The sequence below is a fragment of the Bidens hawaiensis genome, unplaced genomic scaffold (assembly GCF_021521415.1).
Source record: "Bidens hawaiensis isolate Kalapana, Puna unplaced genomic scaffold, B.hawaiensis_p1.1 tig00045234_1, whole genome shotgun sequence".
In the NCBI taxonomy this organism is placed as follows: Eukaryota; Viridiplantae; Streptophyta; class Magnoliopsida; order Asterales; family Asteraceae; genus Bidens; species Bidens hawaiensis.
Window position 1 is genome coordinate 22111 of NW_027498025.1, and position 15089 is coordinate 37199.

Consider the following 15089-nt stretch of genomic DNA (forward strand, 5'->3'; position numbering starts at 1 on the left):
TAAACACACAAGTCCATGTAACGAATTGTAGTTTTGTAAATGACTTGATAAACCACTGAGTAAATAGGATACATATGCTACCCCCAAAAGTAATAAAAGCGTTAAAAATGGGGTGTGAGAACTCACGTTGAAATTGAAGATAAACATTGCAATGAAAACCAAAAGCATGATAACGAAACCAAAGCAACCGAAAGTACGTTAAAGATTCCAAAACGATTGAACTTCTCGAACTATAAAAATAAATATGAACATTTAAAGACTAACTAACGGGATTAATAAAGTTAATTATTGCTTTATTTTGTTGGGAATATATATATTTAAGGCATAGATTATTTTAATATTATTCTAGGTCTTACGGGAAATTTTAATGGTTTACATTATTTTAAATTAAACTATGTCATTGAATGAATTTTAAGTTAACGAATTAAGATTAGCGAATTATAAACTATCAAACGGATATAAATTTACCAAAATTTAAAGTTAATGGGTTAAGGTTGACAAAATATAAGTTAAAGAATTAAAACAAATAATTTAAAGCTTAACAACTAAAAGTGAACGAATTTATACTAACGAGTTAACGATTTATTAATATTTTAATATTATCTTAATTACAAGATTAATACTAAGTTTGAATATTATAACATTTACGGGGTTTTGATGTTAACGGTATTTTTTATTTTGAAAACGAAGGTGATTATAAAGTTTAACGAACGATAAATATACAAATGTTAAACGAGTTTAAAACGAACTTGATGGAAATGAAAAGTTGGTTTTTAGTTGGAAAGTGATAAATATAAATTATATATATTTTAATTTAATTTAAAATAATTTAATTTAATTTATTATTATTTTTAATAGCTTTATATAATTTATTTGATTAATTAAATATAATAAATGAAGTAAAAAAAATAGAATCAAAATGGATGCAATGACCTGGGTTCGAACCCGGGTATGGTGGATAACACATAACAGGACTAACAACCAGGCTACGGTATTTATTTGCTAAAAGAATAGAAACTGAAATTTATAAATTATAACACAAGTTCATCTCCTTCTTTAACAAAACCTAGATTACCAAATCATCAATTCGTTCCATGTAGGTTAAAATTAAGTTAGGGTTTTTGATTGACGATGAAAAACAAATCAAAACCATGTAACAATCACCTGTAATTGTTTTAGATTGACGGCGAACGGCGGATGGCCGGAAAACGGACAATAAAGAATCAAATACGAATTATAAAGTGTTTTTTTTAGATAAATTGATGTTTGTGGACGAGTTTAGTCAAAGGTTTGGGTTCTTTTTGTAGTCTTAATTGAAACATTTTGGATTTATTAATAGTTATTGGTTTTAAGAAAAATTTCTGGCGGGTTTATTGCGTAAATCGTGCGTATACAGCAGTTATTACAAATTATAAACTATGATTATGCTTAGTCGTTGGAGATAAAATAGATTACAAGACGTTAATTGGATTAATACGCGTGTTTGACAGAGTTTTAATTATGGCCGGAGTTTATGGGTCGCCGGCGGCTTCGCGGGAAATTGACCAGGAAATCGTGAGGGTTTAGGGGGCTGGGTTGGAGTTTGTATTAAATAATATAATTTAAATGAAAATTACACAATCAGTCCCTGCACTTTCAAGATCTTTTAATTCAGAAATAAAAATATAGGGTTAGGTTATAACTGGAAGCATAGTTTTTGTAGGAAGGATAAGAAGTAATCTTATCCATTGATTTTAAACATGGGGGGTTGAGATTATTTTAAGGGGAATGGTATAAAAGGAATAATATACTTGTTGACTTTCTATCTCCACATGCAAGACACATGCCAAATTCCCCTATTATTTTTAAACGTCCATAACTTTTTTTACGACGTTTTTATTGAAAAATAAATTCACCATAATAAGAGTGTCTTTTTATCTTTTATATGAGTACCATATTGTTATATAAATATTAAAAAAAAATTAGTGGGTTTTTACAAATTGTGTTTTACAAAATTGTGTTATACAATAGTATTTTTCATTGTATTTTTTTGTTTTCATAGTGTTTTTTTCATTGTGTTTTTTTGTATTGTGTCATATAATTGTGTTTTTTATTATGTTTTTATCATTATGTTTTTTTTTTTCATAGTGTTTTTTTTCATTGTGTTTTTTACATTGTGTTTTTCATAGTGTTTTCCATTGTGTTTTTTCGGCGACCGTTTTCCGGTGACTTTTTTTCGGCGAATTTTCGGTGAATTTTTCGGAGATTTTTCCGGCGAGATTTTTCGGGGATTGTTTTCCGGTGACTTTCCAACGACTTTTCCGGCGAAATTTAATTCCATAGACTTTTCCGGCGAGGTGGCGGTGGGTGACGGTTATGGTGGCAGTGGGCGGTGGAGTGGTGGTGGTTGTAGGAGATGAGTGAATATGTAAGTGAGTTTTATGTAAGTGGGTTTTTGAAATTAATGTAAGTGGGTTTTGAGATTAAAGTAAGTGAGTTTTGATATTAAAGTGTTAGACTAAAATACCCTCCTTCCTAGCCTTCTTAGGAAAATCAAACTTCTTATTTGAACATAAACCTAAAAATATAATTACATTTCAAAGATGTGTAATACCCGTAAAGATGTTTTAAAAATTATAATATACAAACTAGATTCCGAACTTTGAAATGTGTAATAATAAGTTACAAAGGTTGGATATTATATTATACATGTAAAGTTATGAATTGTTTAACTTTATTAAACACTTTAAATCCCGGAGTTTCGTGAATTGGATAAAATGAAAAGGAATCAAACGAACAATAAACGTGACTCATCGTGTATATAATATTAATGATGAATAAATCGGGTCGATTTAACAAATTCAATAAAAATCAACGAATATAAAATACGTCAAACGAAACTTGATATATATATATATATATATATAAACAAAACCAAAAATTTAAAATGGGTTGGGTTTTCGAGTTTGAAAAGTAACGAATTTTACATTAATTTCTACAAATATGAACATTACAATAAGCCAAAGTGAAAAAATTAAAAGGATAAACTCGCGGTCAACACTCAACAGACGACTTGCAACATCTGCTCAAGTCAACTGCTCAAACGATGGGCGTAAAATACCTATGGACAAGGATGGTATATTGGCATCCCAATAATCTTTTTATCTTCAACAAACTTCGTTAGGCAATGGGGGCACCACATTGGGCACCACTAGCGATGTTGAAAAGCACATGTGGCCTCTCCCAAAAACTGTGTCCCCTACCCAAGACCACTAGTAGTGGTGGGGTCCCAATGACCGCCCACACACACCACTGTCCAATCAATTGTCTTTCTTCTTGTTTTCATTTCTTTTTTTATTTAAATAATATAAATAAATTGAATGGTAGAGAATGGAGATTACATAGATAGAATGGTGGTGCTGAAGGGTGGATGAAAATTTAAGGTGACGCTAGTTTCTAGTATCTTAAACTAAAACTTCCAGGATATAAAGAATTCATAAATGTGCACAAAATGAAACAACACTTAAACTGAATTCAACGATTACAAAAGATATAATGAACTCGTAGATCAAATTGCAACAACAATAGATCACCCATAAGATAATCTAGTAAATAGAATAACAAATAAATATTAAAAAACCAACAAAACAACATCAATACGGAAAAGGAAACAAAAAACGATAGCAATTCAAATCTTTCATGACCAAGAAACCAACTTCTATCAAGTAAACCCTCTGATAAAGAGAGATGACTTCTTCATGACAATCCCTGGAACAAGATCCAAGCCATCATCTTCTTGATTACTAAGCCAGTCAGACGGGTACCAGTCAGTATTTTCTGCGTCATCCAAAGCTTTAGTGTTCTCTGTCATTGATACATATGGCTCTACATCTGTTCCTTCTGTCGATTTCGCTGTATTGTTAGCAGTGTTGCTATCACCCACAACTTCTGCGGTTTTGGCTGCTATGATTGTGGTGGGGCTGCTGCTGTAAGGGCATCACTTTCGAGAAGCTCCATCCTTTCATTGATTTCTGAGATCTTAAGACGAGTTGAGGACACAAGTTCATTCAACTCTGTTAAGTTCAAGTAAGCTACTGAGACTTTACTACTCAAGCAATCTGACAACATCTTGGCCTTCACCATCTTGTGGCTCGCCATCAGTTGCTTTTTGAGCTGTTCATTAACCTTGTCGATTCTTTCCTTGAGATAGCTTTCCTGATTCAACATATTCTTGGTCCTTTCTATTTCTGTGATCCGAAATTGATTCAGCACATGTTGGAAAACATTTCTGTCATCGGGCCACAACTTGACTCCAGGTTCATACGGACTATACAAGATGAGACTTGCCATGACGTCGCATAATACACAAAGCTTATGCAACTTATTCTTTAGAGATTCCTTTCTTTTCATGAAGGAACTTTTTCTTGCCTTGCTATTTTCTGTGAAAGCAAGCTTCACTTTGATCCTTGGCATGACAACAATTATGGCAAAGAGGCAATGCAATTGCAGAGGTTTGTGTGTGGCTTTCAATGATTTGGATATCGGTTCTTATAAGTAAAAAGTTCATTAATGTGAAATATTTTAGAATTAATGACCTTGTATGATCGTAATTAATTTCATAAATTTAGTCAAAAGTGAATGATGACTTGAATTAATTTTAAGGTTACATAATAAATATTAAAACTATTAATTTTCCAACAAATCGTTTAAAATATTAATGATGGAAGAGAATTATGATCATTTTTCTATATTTGTTTAGTTATTCGTTGACAGAAAGTTAAACAAAATTTTATCCTAACATCTTGCATAGTTAATGGAATATACTTGTTTGCACTCATGGGCAAGATTTCAAGGCTATTAACTTATTTTTTAATATATTTTTAAAAAATATCTTCTACTTTTTATTTATTTTTTTATAAGATACTTGGTCTTGAAATCTTTTATATATATATACTTGCCGGGTGCCCGCGCGATGCGGCGGGTGTTTGAGCGCAGACCATGTAAATCACATAACACTTATAAGTGTTCATGGTTATGGTTTGGTTTAAAACCATGAAACAGTTTAAACCGGATATCGGTGTGGTTTCACAGTTGATGTTTTTACTTTTGCTTAGCTGACTAAAATTATCATTCTTCATATTATGATCCTCTAAGATATCATATTTTGTTGATGCTTAGTTAGGATTGATGGTATGGTTAAATTAATAAATATTATAAACAACATTTATTATCATAGCTTAAACTGTGAAACCAAACCGGAACCATACCGTAAATAACATTTTGGTTTCAATTTTCAATGGTTAAGTTTTGGTTTTGGATGACAAAAAATGATACTAACGTTAGGCTCACAAGTTTAACTTAAAAACCATCAGAATCGGCATTGAACACCCTTACGTAACATATTAATTTGTTTAAAATTTAAAAATTATAACAATATCATATTCAAATTAAAGAGAATAAAATGTTCGTTTTTATGATGCAATTTTTCTACAAAAATATTAACGTATGAAAAAGTTATTGTCGTTTATAAATCATGGGTGGGAAGTTAGTTTAAAATTGAAATTAAAAACATAATATGGTTAAATATGAGGGGGTAAACTTGTAAGGTGGATAAGTTATGTTATGTTTAAAAGACAAGTTTAACCCTATTAACACATGTACTTTATGCATTATATTTTGTAAAACTCTTAAAATCAAGTGTCTTAATTTACCATTGTCTTATGCATTATATATATATATATATATATATAGGGTTGGATTATAATAAAACCCTTATTGATTTGTGAAAGCCATTGAAACTCTACCTAGACTATGTATTCAAATAATTCAATTGATTTATGTGGTTCATATTAAAAGTGAAGAAAAAAAAAACTAAATCAATTTCAATAAACATTTAAATTACTACAAAAAGGGCAATCTAGTAATTTTTTCTCTAACCACTTTTCAACTCTCTCTTTCCTTCATCATTTCAACCTTTTCTTTCCTATTTCTCTCTCTCTCTCTCTTCACAAGTTTCCGGTCAACTTTTAAACAAATTTATGCTTTTTCGGCGCTCTTTGAAAATCCGTCGCACCACAATCCGATCTCTTAGCGGGTTTCCGGTCTAGAAGTAATATAAACATATGTTAATTGTATAAAGAAAACATACGTTAAATGTTTAAAACATATGTTTTTGAACATATGTTAATTGTATAAAAAAAGAATGTAATAAAAACAACAAAAAAACGTATGTATAATGATTTAACATATGTTAAAAAACATATTTTCTAAATATATGAATCCCATTCACATCAATCGAGACAAAAGCCTCGGGTTGATCAAATACTAAATAACCTCGATTAGAGATTGCAAACTACATTACAAAACACATAATCAACTCCAATAATTATGAAAACACAAAACTCAAGTCAATTTCAATACTTGTAAGGCTGAGGGGTGTGGGGGGCGCGAGAGGGGGCGTGAGTGGGGACGCCAGCCAATAATATTGTGACGTGTGGCAGAGAGAGAAACTTGATAAGATGGGTGTTGGTAGTGGTGATAGCGCCCCGGGCCATGGTGTGGAGGGGCGCGAGAGGGGGCGCGAGCGGTTTATTTTTTTATTTTTTTATAAATGTATTAAAAAAACGTATTATTAAAAAAACAAGAAATTATTTAAAAAAACACACATTAATTAAAAAAACACATTAATATATAAAAAAAAATTAAAGTACTAAAGAAAAACATTATTCTTATTATTCGGCTTCGTCTTCTTCGATCAACCTCTTCCGGATACGTTCCTTTTGTTTTTCCATCAGCATTTGGTCGACCGGATTTAGGTGGCTGAAGTCTCTTGCAAGGAAGTCCAAATCTCTCATTCTTTTTTTTTCCTTTTTGTCAATAGAGACCACCTCCATGGTTTTGTTGAATTTATTGAGGGATTCAACAAGATCGTTGATGTTTACGGCTTCCCCCTCAGCCGGTTTTTTCCCCCTGGCGTCCCTTCCCAATGGCCGCCTCCTCGGCGGTGAAGACGTTTCCTCCCCCGCAACGTTTAGGTCGAATCCAACCCGGCAATCCGACCCGGCGGAAGTGCTGTACGCTCCAGACGAACTAGTTTTAGTCTGTTTCGGCCCTACTTCCGCATCAAGGTCCGGCGCCACCAGCTCAACCCACTTGGAACACCTTCTCAACCTCTCCCACACCTTTACACCGTCCCACGTCTTCACCGTCCCATACCTCCGCAGGCACTCCTGCTTCCACTCTTCGACAGTGAAATTATAGACCGCAAAATCGTCACTGCCACTTGGTCTCATACGACCGGCGTTCCTGTTGAACAGATTAGTAAACAAGCCGACAAATTTTCTGATTTCGGTCCACCGACCCGAAATCATATCGGCGTTCCGCTCTGTACTCCTAACGAGCGAATAGAACGTCTCCCTAACCTTTGTCCAAAAGACCTTGCTCTTTTGGTAGTCCGCTGCAAAATGCATAAATAAATTTGTATGCCATTTAACTTTTTTATTTAACTTTTTTATTAAAAATCATTTTTAAAAACGTTAAAACAATTACCGCAACGCCGATCCTCAGAAGTGGCTATCCAAGCCCGACACAGGGCTTCCTTCTCATCCGATGACCACGGAGTGATTTTCCGTTTCGCCCTTCCGGTCGAAGCCGAACCCGACCCGTCCGTTGCAACTTGTTTTTTCCGGTGGACGCGTCTTCTTTGTCCCGCAGCTTCACCTTCTGGTTCTGGTTCTTGTGTCTCCGGAACTACAAAGTTAGGAGACGGTTGTATGTTGGATGGTTGAAAGCCGGATGGTTGTTGCGACCCCGAATAAAACATCGGTTGGTCCGGTGCCGACCATAAATCGTCGTAACTGTAATCTGATTCTAGGTTTGGGTACCAATTTCCAGCCATGTTTTTAAAAAAAGGTTTGGAAGATGGGGTGATTTCGGGTTTTGGGTGTGGTATGTGATATTGGTTTGGGTTTGATATATGTTTAATACAGAGAAACAAAATCGGGTTTGATATAGGTTTGATATGGGTTTGATATGGGTTTGTTATTATATATAGGAAAAAAAAAACGTTTTTTTTTTTAATTAATCACCCCCCCAACGGCTCTATTCACGCTTTCCAAGAAAACTTCACGCCATTCTCAGCCGCTAGCACCCTGGCGCCTGCCTCGTTTTCCGCTCTCGCGCCCCTCTCGCGCCCCTATCGCGCCTCGGTGGTGTGGTGCTCGCGCCCCGGGGCGCGAGCGTCTGGCCTCTTGCGCCCTTCCTAGCGCTCCACACCCCTCAGCCTAATAATAATAATAATAATAATAATAATAATAATAACAACAACGTTAATCACAAGATAAACCAAAAAAGATATACTACCCAATCAAAACTCTTTTAACACTTTCAATACTTGTAAATTAAAATTATATAATTCATAACATGATAAACCAAAAAGATATACTACCCAATCAAAACTCTAAATAAATTCTCAAAAATCAAAAGTAAGCATTTTCCAAATTAGTTGTAAGTCTTTTTCTTTAATCAAATTGTATAACCAGCCAAAAGGTTTCTAACCTTAATATTAACATTCTAACACCAATATTATTCTGGAGAGCCAGTTACCCTCGGTGACGTCACCAGAAACAACGACACTGATATAATGCAAAATACCCATGATTTCCCTTATATAGTTTGTTTCGTTTTTAATTTTTTTAGTTCCTTTTCATTTAAACTGTGTATACTACTAACTTAATAATATTTTATAGGTCTCGGGTGTTAAACACGTTTGAAACGAGCAATAAACGAGCTAAAACCGAGAACCGGAACGAACCAGGATTGAACCAGCAATTGAACCGGGAAAAAAGTAGCAAGCCACGCTACGTGGCCAGGAAGTCCTTAGTGGGCCGCGTAGCGCGTAGAGGCCAGTTTTCTAGAAAGTTCCAGAATTTGATCAGGTTTTAGGCCAAGTGCACTATATAAACACCCTTAGCCTTAAACTAGAAGATAACCTATGAACCAGAGCCGTTTTAGATGAAACATCTAGTCAGTATTGAAATATTTTGAAGTATTTGGAGGCTAGGAATCAACCGGTGGCATACTATTGAAGCGAGATTGAAGACTACGGGTTTTATCGCGTTTAATCTAGCGTTTCTTTATTAGTTTTCACCATGAATTCCATCTTTCTTGTTTTGTTTGATTTAATAATGCTAGGCTAAACTTATTACGCTGCCTAGGTTTTATGATGAAATTTTGTTGATGTTTGATTTTGATTTGGATTTGATTTTCGTTATGGGTTTTATGAATCAGTAAACAATTTGATATTATTTCTTCGGTGCGTATGCGTGCTTGGGATTATTTGATGAGTTTTATTGTTTCACAGTTTTTTTGGTGATTGACTGTCATATAATAGGATTATGTTAGGTCATCTATCTTGATTTCCGTGCTGTAAGGTAGGATTGCGTTTAACGGTACTCGTTCATAATTAATTAGGTAACCGCAAGGAAGTACTATATTAAAACTGATGTGTTTTTAAGAACTTAATAGAAATCCATATGTGCCTTATCGAGAAGGGTTATGGGTCCTGCTCGGGTTTTCTTTTAAGTGTCTATTTTATGATCCCAGTTCCATAACAAAGCATTTTCCGATAAACTGATAGCTGAAGCTTTGGGGATTATGGCTTGGTGGTTTATCTATCATCATCTGAATTAAGTCCAAGTTTAAGTTGAGTCGTATATAATTCTATTAATCAGTTTGAAATTAGTATTTTAGTAAAATCCCCCTCAAAATAATAATAATAATTAAATTGTCGTGTTTGTAGTTAAGTCTAATTTAGCTAGTTTACGTAATTTAAAGAGTCTCATGGGTTCGATATCCGGACTTACTTAGGTGTACTAGAGTCGACCGGTTCACTTGCCGGCTAGTAGTTTTGGTTGAGTTACGAGTCTAAAATTATTACTTAGTGTCTAGATAAGCGTAATTTTAGTTAATAAATTTATAACTACTTTTAGCACATCAGGCACCACCATCACACCAGGTGTCGCCGCCCTAGGTCATGAATGCAAATAAAACCCCTTCCTTCGACGAGTTTCTGACTGAAAGCGACGAATTTTTAAGCGGGTCTTCAATCAATGGCGCCACCGGACTTAAACCTAGTGGCGGGAAATCAAGAATGCTTACGAAAGCCTTTCGTGAAACCGGGGTGATACCATTAACCTGTATTTAGAACTTGGGTTCTGGGTTAATCATTAGCCCAATGCCTTGAGAATAGAGTGGAAGTGGCATCTTGGAGACAATGTCGGTCATCGGTTTTGGCCACCGACCTCCATTATTGCTTCAGATTTCCCCAACCAACCATTGTTGCTTCAAAATCTTTCAGGCCACCGGTGATGAACAAATCTAGAGGTAGATTTGTGATGGCGAGGGAATGGTGGTAGGTGAAGGGGAAGGAAAATAGAAAGTAAAGGAATGGTGGCGGTAGCAAGTGGTTATGGCGAGGGAATGGTGGTGGTGTAGGGGAAGGAAGAGAGAAAGTGAGTAAACTTAGATCTAGATCTAGGTTAAAGAAAGGGAAAATAATATGGTGTTTGGGTTAAGAAAGAGAAGAAGGATTTGATGGATAGAGAGAAAGAAGTTGGGATAAGTAAATAACTAAAATGCCCTTTTCATTTTTTGAATTAAATAATGAAGATGGAGATGTGGCTTGCTTAGAACCACATAATTGAGTTTCCATGGGTTTCACAACTCAATAAGGTTTTCATTCTATACCCCCCCACCACACACACACAATTTTATGTAGGAGATAAAGAAAGTTAATCTTTATTTGTTTGCCTGACTTAATAAGATCTCACCTAAAAGTTGGTCAAGATCACATTTTTCAGAAAGGGAAAACTGTGATATGATATTGAACAACCTATGTGAATCTTTCAACAAACAATTGGTTGGATCAAGGGACAAGACTATCATATGACAAAGAGGATTGTGAAGGTAAGGAGAATACAAGCAACTGGCAAGTGCCCCTTAACACCATATGCAACCAAAACATGGGATGAAATACAAAAAGAAGCAAATAATATGTCAGCTATGACGATCGTAAAGCAAATTACTAGATAACATTATATTGATTGGCATTCATTTTGATAACATACTCTAACGAAGCATGTTTTAATATGGTGAGTATATTGGTAGGCAAAAAGTCTTATGAGCCAATGTTTTATGAATGTTGAGAAGAGAACACGCACTTGTAGGAGGTGGAATTTGACAGGAATGCTATGCAAACATGGGGTTGCAACACTCTATGATATGTCACAAAATAACATCCTTGTTGGTCCATTAGAAAAGTGGGTTGATAAAGCATACTGGTTAGATACTTAGAAGAAAGTGTATGTGAACCAAATCAATGCAATCCCAGAGCCTAGGCCTTAGATGTGGACCTGTCCACCATGCCCAACAACATTAACTCCACCAAAACATCATAACCAGGTAAGTAGCAAAAAAAAAAAAAAAAAACCTTGTACGTGCAACAATTCATAAGGAGGTAAGCAGCCTGAAGTTATTTTTACATAGATTGTGAGGCCAAAAAGAGTAGGAAGAAGGCACTAGATGAGAAGAAGAAGATGGCAGCTTTCTAATAAGAGGAAGACGACAATAGAAGTGGTTCAAGAATTTTTTTCTTCATGAGGGAGAATGACAAAAATGGGACAAATTTTGAGATTAGCAAATGTGGAAATTATGACCACGACATCAAAAGTTGCAGTCCTCCACCTGATGGAGAAGAGACTACCTCCCAATAAGAAATCAAGTCTTCACAAGGAGCACCCCAACCAAGTAAGGCACAAGGAAGTCAAGGTTCATGTGGGTGGACAGTTTTATCACTTTGTGCTGTGGTTAATGCTAGACAATTTAAAACAATTGTGGTTTGCATGACATTTAATAACTTCCGGTGTGTTAGGAATGTTTGATGTTATGAACGTTTGTTGTTTGACAATTTAAGTGGTATGTTAAGTGGTTTGACAATTTAAGGGGTATGCTAATTGTGCAATGTTGTTTTAGTTTTGCACATTACGTGTCTCAAGTTGTTTGAGGCTATGTTATGCACTTTCATGATTTGACAAACAAGATAACACATATCATCAACATCATCCAAACATTTTTTTATTAAACCATCTAATTCCAAGTCATATATTACAATACAAATGAAGACAAACATTACTACAAATCAACTTCACGGCTACTTCCAATGACAATTATCATTTGACCAGTTAGAGTCTCAATCGTGCTTGCCTTCATGTGGATCATGATAGTAATCTTCCTCCGCCTCCTTTATATAATCATAAGCATCTGCCAAAACCTCAGGGTTATATTTGTATTTTGAGAAACAACTTGTTTATTATCCTATCTAAGGGTGAGCCCCTCCAAACTAGGCTCCATGAGGGTGTAGTGCCTACTCATGTACAGGGGTTGAGATCCTAGGCCGTATCACACAACAGGTAGCATGACACTATATCTTCCTATATACGGGCCGAGTCCCTAAAGCAACACGACTCCATGGATTACATATCAAAAACTATCTCCATGTAATGAGATTGAGCATCTCTCGCCAACTTGCTCTGTAAGTACAAGAACTAGAAGCTTACAAGGATGATAATCACAGAAAGCTAAGGACTTATGTAACAATATACCACAAACAAGTTAAGAAAATTTTGTGGAATGATAGCGGATGGGATATGCTATGCGTCGGTTCTTAGTTACTAAGTCAAGGAAAGATGTCTCTAGCATCAATCCTTAACTAAGTTTCAAAGGCATTGCAAAATAACAAACAAGCATGAAAACACAAACAAACAAATTAAACAACTACGAAACTGATAAAACGTTAGCAAAGCACCCTAGGGGATGCTACCTTGTCCATAACATAAAAAGTAAATTGTTCAGGCCAACAAAGGCTTACATAACCCAACAAAAGAAGCTTCACAAAATAAGCTAAAAATAAAACAGTAGCTACGCGTCACTAGCAGTAGCACCTCCTTTCCCAGAAGCTCCGGCAATCTTGTCGCCCAAATCCCCATCCAACATGTCAACATAGACATCAAAGTTCTTGGGGGAGGGTTCTACATTAGCAGAAGAAGGAATGTTCTTGAATTTTCTTGTTAGGGAGGGCGTAAGCTTAACATCCAAGATGAGGGAAGGAGTAACCTCAACTTCCTCAAGAGAACGACCAGCCCTACGAGCTTCAAATCCAATCGATAAACCATGATGTCAACCATGAGCAATGGCCCTGATGTAAGCTTCACCAAGGAGAGAATTAAACTCACCGCTATGAAAAAAGTAGGAGACAATATGGGTAAAACCATGCTCAAACAACAAACTTTTCTCTAAAAGAAACTCATCAACTTATCTTTGGAGAGCATAAATGGTAGCTTCGGAAGCAAGCTTCTCATCGGTAAGCTTCAGCTTCTCGTTTTCGAGCTTCCTACAATCATCCTCAGCTTCTTTCTCCCAACCTAAACAATCTTTCTCTCCTCGATAAGTGAAATTCTTTCTTGACTGACCTTGCGCTGCTGTTCATACAAGTCTTTGCTGTAAGCCTCCATCTTGTCTCGCTCATCATGGATAGACGCATGAGCAACAACAAGGTCGTGAATCAAGCTCTCCTCATGAACAATGAGGGTCTCAACCTTCTTGCTTGCCTCACCCAAGGCACCTTCAAGCTTCGGCTTCTCACCCTGCAACTCATTGATCTTCCCGGGAGCATAGCTCTAATGCCCCAAACTCTCAAGAACAAGGGCGGTTAAACAAGCTAACCCTTGAATAATTTTCTTCAAACCTCATCATCACCCAAATCTTCAACAATTTCTTTCTCAACAGGATTCACACAATGAAGAAGAATGTCTAGGCAAACACAAACTCACTTGAAAGTATCACAGTTCTAAGCATTCCATGGAGGCACATAAATTGAAGATGTCTCAGATGTTCCACCTACAACATTACCACCATGAGAAACATTCCCCTTCACATTATCTGGCACTTTCTCTTTGACAGCAGGCTACTTACAAGGATCTTGACTCACCTTCCCAACCTTCTTTGACACAGTATCTTGAGCATCTGTCTTCTTAACAACCTTCTTAGTGTTCTTCTTAAAATTAGCCTAATGACCCCCGTATCAACACCCGGTTTCGATAATCCTTCAAATATGAATAAGTTGCTCTTCTTGTAAGCTTCTCCCCAAGAGGAGGCGCAAAGCCGGTAATGGATGCAACAAGAGCATCATCAACATCAATAGTGTGACATTCATCAATTTCGGTCTAATACTTGTATTTGTTTTATTACTCGTTTTGTAATCGGACCTTCGGTCACACCCCGTTAAGCGATTTGCGGAAGCGTAAAACGGAGATGTAGCAGATACCTCTGGTATCAACCACATTGTTTATAAAGAACAATACGAACTATTTTACAACATTCTACATCGGTCAAACTTTGTTTACAACTAGGTGATATAGACTAAATCCAGCCCGTTTAGCGGCTTTACATCTTACTAGCACACTTGCATCAATTCACCCAGCATTGATCGCAAGTCAAACACGTAGCATATTGACTTTCTAATCCAATCCAGTACCTGAAAAACATGTTAAAACGGGTCAACTACAAATAGTTGGTGAGTTTCACGAGTTTCAAGAAATCGGTTATGCGTACAACAATCACAGTTTGTAAATACGCAAGTACGTATGTATGTACGTTCACAAGTACGTTTGTTTGTCATAGCCTGTTTGTATAAGTATGGTCATGTGCAAACGGAGCTATGTGACACGACAACCAGGCCGATTTCGTTTTGGTTTGTCAAACCAATAGTACTATTCACAAGCCACCGGCTCGAAGTTAATCACTGTGTTCGTGGGGACTTTCGTGTGTTAGCACTTAGATAATTCCCATCATTAAACAATTCAGAGCATATAAATATATATCAACATGTTTTTCACCCCAAAAGTTCGTAAAAATAGTTTAAAGCGGGGTCATAAAACTCACGGTTTAATAGGGATTCAGTACAGCGTCAGCTTGTAGTTCGTTTGAGTCGTATCACTAACCCCAATAATCAATATTATAATAATATTAATATTTTATTATTATTATAATCGTTA

General features: G+C 35.8%; 1 pseudogene; it reads right to left on the reverse strand.

The window, feature by feature from the left end:
• Positions 1 to 3942: 3942 nt before the first annotated feature.
• LOC143595469 (agamous-like MADS-box protein AGL80 pseudogene) lies at positions 3943 to 4452 on the reverse strand (annotated as a pseudogene).
• Between the last annotated feature and the right edge of the window lie 10637 nt (positions 4453 to 15089).